An 8,616-nucleotide genomic window follows, 5' to 3' on the forward strand; every position below is an offset into this window, starting at 1 on the left:
AAAGATCAAAAAATACTAAATAGTTAACTGATTAACTGAATTGATTTGTAAATGACAATTCTATGTGCCTATTCTTATTCCTTGCAGTAATGAAAATACAACAATTTTGTATGTTATTTTCATTAGTCTGTTTTTAAGAAATAATAAATATAATGGTAGTATGGTAGGATAGGAGAGTTTGTGCCATTACATTATTGGTTTTGAATTTCTTCCGAAGATATAAAGCTTTAAATTGCAAAAATAATAGTAAATTATGCAGAATAAAATTTGATGAAAATTTGATGTATAGTTCTAGAAATTTCGCGATAGCTGGATCAGAGAGCATTGTAGTTTCGAAGAAGATACAAGAAAAATTTTGAAGTGACATATCTCTTAAATGAATTTCACCTCTATTAAATCTGATGGTTTAATTATATGACAATTATTTTCTCACTGAATTCAAATAAATACAATGGCCATGACAAGTATTGACACATACTCTCATTTTTAAATGAAACGTTTAAATGACATACGAGTCGTATGAAATAACTATTAACTAAGCGATACGAAATGTAATATTCTGTAATCTAATTAATTGATATGTAAGTGCTATAAGAAATACAATGGTGCAGTAATACTTTTTATAGCCACAGTAAGTAGGGGATTAACCATTTTCCATGGAATTTCAACAATCTTAAGAACACTTACGTATCAAATCAAGTACAAAAGGAATCTTAAGAAATAGAATTCGCTACGTTTCGCTTTCACAAATATTGAAATCTGCCAAAAAAGATTTCGAAAGAGCAATTAGGAGCGACAAGAACGGTTCAAGAATTTTTTCCGTGGTTACGCATATAATTATATATGGAAAGGGAAACGGCAGAAATCGTAACATTTAGTTTGATACAGATCACATCATATTATTCACTACATAACCTATTGCGCAAAGTACTTTCAAATTAAAAACAAACATTAATCAATGTCGCATATATATCTGCAATAAATTACCCGTCACTAACATTCCATTAAACATCAACCTCTCTCTGGCCAACCCACTTAACTGTTAGACAAAACAACATCTACATCTTATCAAATAGAATTCAACTAGATCACCTATAAAATAAAATCATCCGCCACTAATATAAAATTCCACTAGATATCAACCTCTCTCTGTCTAATCTACTTCAGTATATTAAATAGGGCGATATCCGTATCTTATTTAATAAGTACAACCACCATCAATAAAATATATTCGCTGCATCTATTCTAAATCATTAACCATTAAAATTGTTGAAATGTACAGACATAATAGACATATAGACAATAGTTGACATGTACAGTGATTCACGAACATGAGTTTGGATCTTATTAAATTTACTTTATAATATAACAGTATTTGAATTTATATTTATTTTTTTAAACTCTTTTTAAACAGTTTCTAGGGGTTCAATTTCGAAAAACGCCCAAACACGTGTTCGTTTATTTCTAGTGGAAAGTTTGTACGTCGAATTTCAGGTTTCTAAACTTAGTGGACATAGAGATACGGTTACCCTGTAAAAAATTAGACCTCTTTTTGCCCCTTTGGGATCTGTAGTTTCCATAAATTATTCTTTATTTCATGTCTACATCATAAAAGAAGTATACTGTGCAAATTTTAGGTACACTGGTTTCTAGGCACACTGGTTTGGACTGTGCGATTGACGAGTAGGTCAATCATTTCTGTAACATAGAAAAAGGCATAGAATTTATTATTCTTTATCTTTATATTAAAATAGAATTATACTATTAAACTTTATGGAATCTATATTCAGCACAATAGATCTTTATATTAAAATAGAATTATACTATTAAGCTTTATGGAATCTATATTAAACATATCAATAAATTAATACAGTAGAGTTGTCATATTTAATCACAAAATAAACCACCTTATAACCCTTATATACACAAGGCACTTATTGCAATTATTCATCGCAAGAATCTCGTAGGCATTCAGACCGCAACCACGAATTACGCCTGGAGATGGGAGAGAATCCGACTTGCTTTATTTTGCTGACACAGAAACACCTGCACCTCGAGCTCATGCATCTCTGAAATGTAGACACGGAGATCGCAGTTTCTCTCGACGCTTGTCGTCTGAACTTTCTAGCTCGCGTGTCACTCACCTATTCCTAGGGGATCTACTGTTCGCCGGAGGTCGAGCCGTAAGTAGCCGAGAAGGGTCGTGAGAAAGGATTCGGCCTCACCTGAATAAGCGGCTGCACCAAGCAAGGCGGTTGAATACCCGGCATCTCGCTGTGTCGGGCGACTCATTGCTGGACCATGTCACACATCTCGATTTTATCGTTGTTTCCTACGTCGTCGATTGTGTCTATTTGGAAACAATTGTGCACCCTCGGATACAAAGTTGAATAAAAGTGGCAGTTAAGCAGTACCAGGATAAAGTCTGCCAATACCTCACTGATGTTAAGGAGTAACACGATCCAGTTATAGCTTACAGAGTCTATATTTTGTAAAAAGACAATAGTTCGTAGTCATTTATCAATTTGTCATTTATCAATTTTGATGTAGCTTGCTCTATAGGAGCCTCTTCCATTTCAATGTCTCCTTCTTCCTCCTTACCAGTCGTGATAACATGAATGGGGGCCTGGTGGTCCACCCCCATCCGGCCACGGTCACAAGCTAACGACACAGCGGGGCCCGCTTGTCCACCCACGTCTGCGCCGGTACTGGGGTATCCCGCCCCTGCACCGTAAACTTCATTATTTATATTTTCCAACATATCATCATTATCTTCATCATCATCTTCATCATCTATTTGTTTTATGACGTATGGTTAACGAGCCATACTCTCGTCTTGGTGCCACTCACTCTTTCGCACCCTACCCTGGTCGGGACCGATGCAGGGTGACGGGGAGCCCCACGTGAAGGTGAGGTGAGTGGTCTTGACAGATATGGGCCCACCAACTTCTCCGAAGTTCTCCACACCGGATCAGCGATCTGACGGGCGCCACAGCGCCGACCAGCCGCCACCCGACTATAGGTGAACATCAGATACATCGGGGTTTCTCAGGGCATGATGCTACGCACTGAGAACCCATACCCGCCTCGTGCTCCCCATGTGAAGTGTGTATCTATGTGAAGTCCAAGGTATTTGACTTGCCTTGTTTGTGTTATTTGCGTGCCGTTCAGGAAGATGTTTGGTGTTATCTGTTTTCTCAATGTGAATGTAATGTGGTTGCATTTGTCAGGGTTAGCTTTGATTTGTTTGTCCTGTAGCCACTTTTCTATTTTTGTGATGTGCTCTTGTAGTATTGTGGCTGCTGTTACAGGGTTAGTGTGCCTGACTAGCACGGCTGTGTCATCCGCGAATGTCAGTATTTTGCTATTGGTAGTTGCTGGAATGTTGGCCGTGTATAATGTGTATAGTATGGGTCCTAGGACGCTTCCTTGTGGAACACCTGCTTTGATGTCTTTTGCTTCGGAGTGTGCGTCCTTGATTTTTACTGTGAAGGTTCTGTTGCTTATGTATGATTTTATTATTTGGTATATTTTTTCCGGGAATTGTTTCTTGATTGTTTGTATTAGGCTTTCGTGGTTTATTTTGTCGAAAGCTTTCTCTATGTCCATGAATAGGGCTGTACAATATTGTTTGTTTTCTATTGTGTGTATTATTTCGTTGACAAGCCTGTGCATTTGTTCTATGGTGGAGTGTTTATTTCTGAATCCAAATTGATGGTCTGGTATTAATTTTTCCTTCTCTATTATTGGTTTTAGTCGGGCGTATATTGCTTTTTCTAGTATTTTGGAGAGCAAACATGAATAAAAGATATACAATTTATTAAAATGTATAATATGCACTGGAAAGTACTTCCTAGTGGGACAAGGTTAACTTGGAGGTTCTGTAGAAAATCCATGTTCAGGATATTAATGTGTCTGTACCAACAGGTGTACAAGCAGGTACATTACACACTGACCTTGAACTTGTTTTGCTGACTTCATTTATTTTATATTTTAAGATATGCTGTACGCGTTATGGTAAAACAGAAAGAAATGGACATACTCTCTGCTATTCCAAAAAGTGACTATGTTGGAGTGAGTTGTGGTAATAATGTTCCCATCTCTTGACACTTCCATAGAATTTGGAATTGCTGGAAAATCTAACCTTCTTACTTCTTGACCACTCTTTCTGTCCCAAACTCTCAATGTTTTGTCATCGCCACAGGTAATTAATGCAGTATCATTATTGAAAAACGTAACATGCCTGATGCCATTTTTATGACCCGAGTATACCTGTTGATGTTAATGATTAAATAAAGCAGTACTAAATATTATATCTTTATAAAATATAATTATAGATACACGATAATATCTACCTGTGGTGCTGCATCTGGTTTGTTAAGATCATAAATTCGCACAAGTTTCTCATTAGAACCTGATCACAAATAATTAGAATCAATGCTGAAGTTGACAGACTTTACAATATGTTTGTGTTGAAACGAATGAATTTCTTCTCCTTTAATTGCATCCCAGACTTTAGCATTAAAATCCGCAGCTCCTGAAGCAGCTCTTATAGCCGTCGTTAAGAAGCATCTGGAAAAGTCGGTTGACAACAAGCGAGCGTGCGAGTAGATTTACGAGGTCTTCAGAGTATAACATATGTGTATAACTGTTGTGTGTTGAATAAAGTGAACTATTTGAATTTCCGAATCCCTTCTATATCTTTACACTAAGTTATTAAATTCATAGTTTAATAAACAGGATATATACAAGGCACTTGTTCAGTTCAGCCTCACAATCTTCAATTTTGATGCACAAAGGAAATATTAATTGTTCATAAAGTACGACCTGCACTCTTTCTGGCAAACTATTGCCTATATAAAAATTACATTAAATTTGGAATAATATTGCTTTGCGTAGGTTCTGATAATAAAACAATTGAACTATTTTTAACTGGCATTTGATATATCTATATCAACTGTTTCTTCTTTCAGCAATGCCCGTTTGTCTTCTTTACTAGTAGCTTGTCGTTTATCACCAACTTAACGTTTACCTCTATTGAGTACACCACTTTCTTCTTCACCCATCATACGCAAAATTTGCGTTTGATCAGAACTTTCTATCGGTGCGATCGAAATATCACGAACAACACTTTCAGCTAACGGTGCTTCTTCTACAGCAGTATAGAGCATTGCCTTCATTTCCTATTAACCCAAAGAGGTCATTTTAATTAATAGTGTTCTGATCTTCCATTGTACAGAGTGTCTCAGAATAAGTAGGAAATATTTTGGGAGTGGCTTCTATATCTAAACCATAAAAAGTTCATATGAGGATATGTCCTATTTGACTTTCTTTTCAAATTATAACGGTTTTTCTTTTGCAATTCATATTTCTTTCCGTAGACAAGTATTGTGTTTCTCAAGTTTCCAGCAAATACAGACTACATCTGGATATTTAAACATGGTAAGACAGTCATTGGTAAGATATCTGCAAGCTTGCATTGGAATATAAAAATACCATCTCAAATACCTTTTATGAAAAGCAGTATATAATGTAGTATACAAAATAAAAGAATAAAAATTAAATCCACTATAACTCGAAAACAAACTCAAGTAAGATATATTTATATAAAGTCTTTCTATTGTTTATATATGCAGAAGCTACTCCTAAAATATTTCCTACTTATTCTGAAACACCCTGTGTATCTCCATTAGCATAGAAATAAATTTTTAACAAAGACAATTAAAATATAAATATTTTAATTTCCAAGGCTATTTTATTTTACCTCATAGCTTATGTATTGCTTACGCCATTCAGGCGTAATGTGAGCAGACAGATGTTCTGCAAACTTCATCTTGCTTCAATTGATGCAATAATCTGCAATAAACAAATTCGTTTAAATTATTGCTAAAGCGATATAAATATATAATATTAAAAATTTCCATAAAATAATTATGTATATAATAAAGCATACATAAAAGAATGAGATATATAAGTGAAGTACAAAGTGAGAAAATCATATATTATAATTGAAGAAACTTTTTTATTTCTATAGTCTATATATCTTCATAAACAACATTTACTCGATGTATTAATTTATTATTACGAACAGCGTATACCAAAAAAATAACAATATAATAAAATGAGCAAAGTGAAATATTATGATAATATAATTGCAAAGTAGAAAATGAAAAGATGAACAATTTAATCAAATGTTTCGTTTCACGCTCGTCTTTAAGGAATTAAACCACGAAAGAGGTCACATACACATACAGTGCTGGACAAAAGTATTGGCACAGCAAGATTGTTATGATACAAATGCTTATAACTATTAAACAAATTGATTTAAACAAAAAACTTTTTGACGTATTTATTTATTATCTATCCTAGTTTATTACATAACAAGAGCAACAATATAAATAAAATAATACGCAAAATAATAACAAAAATATATTTTTTGAACATTTTATGGGTGGACAAAAGTATTGGCACAGTAGAATATTTACGCTTATAACTAATTACATAATAAACTTCTAATATTTTGTTGGCAGTCCTTTTCTTTTAAGGACTTCCTTTAATCTTCTTAATTATAACACTCGATCAGTGAAACTGGAGACTTCAGTTATTAAACAACAAAAAACCAAGAAAGAGTAATAATGTCTAGAAAAACGAAAGAAACCACAATTGAAGAAAGAAAAATAATATTAAATTTATATAAGATGAATAAATCTTACAACGAAATTGCACAAATCATAAACAGAAGTCGTTTTACTGTGCGTTCAGTCATAAAACGCTTTAAAAGTGAAGAAAATCTAGAGAATCAAATTAGGAGTGGTCGCCCTTCTAAGGTAACAATTCGAGAAAAAAGGAAAATCGTAAATATTGTAAAGAAGGATCCAAAAACTAATTCGACTGAAATTGCTTCGATGTTAAAAGCTGAGTGTGAAAAAGAAGTAAGTACCAAAACTGTACGTAGGGTATTGAAGGATGCCGGTTATTCTGCCCGTGCAGCACGAAGAAAGCCCTACATCAGTAAAATAAACCAAAAGAAAAGAGTGGAATTCGCGAAAGAGTTTGTTACGAAAGATACTGATTTTTGGGAAAAGATCATGTTTTCAGATGAAAGTAAGTTTAATATTTTTAAATCTGACGGCAGAATATTAGTATGGCGAAAACCCAACACAGAGATGGACGAACTGAATCTGCAAGCCACCATGAAACATGGGGGTGGTGGTTTAATGGTGTGGGGATGTATGGCATCATCGGGTGTAGGAGAACTTATATTCATTGATGAGATAATGGATAAATATGTATATTTAAATATACTCAAGCAAAATCTTTTGAAAAGTACTCAAAAATTAAACCTCCCCAGGGATTTCTATTTTCAGCAGGATCGAGATCCTAAACATATGGCGTATATTGTTCGTCAGTGGATAATATATAATACTGCCCACACATTAAACACACCACCTCAAAGTCCCGATATGAATCCCATTGAGCACGTGTGGAACGAATTGGAAAAAAGAATTAGGAAACATAATATCACAAGCAAGTCTGAACTGAAGAAAGTTCTTCTGCAGGAATGGAGCAATATTGTACCTGAATTCACTAAAAAATTAGTCCACTCGATGCCCAGAAGATTAAAGGAAGTCCTTAAAAGAAAAGGACTGCCAACAAAATATTAGAAGTTTATTATGTAATTAGTTATAAGCGTAAATATTCTACTGTGCCAATACTTTTGTCCACCCATAAAATGTTCAAAAAATATATTTTTGTTATTATTTTGCGTATTATTTTATTTATATTGTTGCTCTTGTTATGTAATAAACTAGGATAGATAATAAATAAATACGTCAAAAAGTTTTTTGTTTAAATCAATTTGTTTAATAGTTATAAGCATTTGTATCATAACAATCTTGCTGTGCCAATACTTTTGTCCAGCACTGTATAATGCACTTAAAACCTTTGTCGGCAGTACTAAATCAATATTTTCTGAATTCGTTTACTTCATGATAAATTATTATTACTTACATATTGTAAAGATATAGGAGGGATTCGGAAATTCAAATAATTCACTTTATTTCACACACAACAGTTATACACATGTATTATACTCCGAAGACCTCGTAAATCCACTCGCACGCACGCTTCTTGTCAACCGACTCTTCCAGATGCTTCTAAACGACTGCCAATTGTCCTTTGCCTCAACTCAGGCCTGGACACGCCATGACGCTTGAACACACACATTCGCATGTACAGTGTAACTGTATCATCTTCCTGACGCATATATATGGATGTCTTTATTCTTACTTCTTATGTTTAACTGTCAAGCTTTACACGACACATAGCACCATTGTTTCTTCATACGTACAGGCGATATTCATTAGACGGCTACAAGTCTTTTTATTACTTAATTTAGAACGTTTTTCGCAAATATAGATAGCTTCTAGTGTCCACCTGTATAGTAAGGATTGACGAGAATTTTCCGATTAAATACCTTTGATAATGTCATCGCTGGAAGATTTATTTCAGTTAGATAAAATGCTTATATGTGATATGTATATAATCTATAATAGTTACATGCAATTTATAATGTTAAGCATTCATATTTCGATTCTTACTTTACAAAAAAAGATT

The 8,616-nt window shown here is 34.0% G+C and overlaps 1 long non-coding RNA gene across 1 annotated transcript; it reads right to left on the minus strand.

Annotated features, from left to right (window-relative positions):
- Positions 1-4,709: 4,709 nt before the first annotated feature.
- Positions 4,710-8,213, minus strand: LOC132915706 (uncharacterized). Its single transcript, XR_009659940.1, has 3 exons — positions 8,011-8,213; positions 5,765-5,856; positions 4,710-5,183 (listed from the first exon to the last, which is right to left on the minus strand). It is a non-coding gene; the product is annotated as an uncharacterized LOC132915706 (long non-coding RNA).
- Positions 8,214-8,616: the final 403 nt, after the last annotated feature.

Source organism: Bombus pascuorum, unplaced genomic scaffold (assembly GCF_905332965.1).
Source record: "Bombus pascuorum unplaced genomic scaffold, iyBomPasc1.1, whole genome shotgun sequence".
Classification (NCBI taxonomy): domain Eukaryota; kingdom Metazoa; phylum Arthropoda; class Insecta; order Hymenoptera; family Apidae; genus Bombus; species Bombus pascuorum.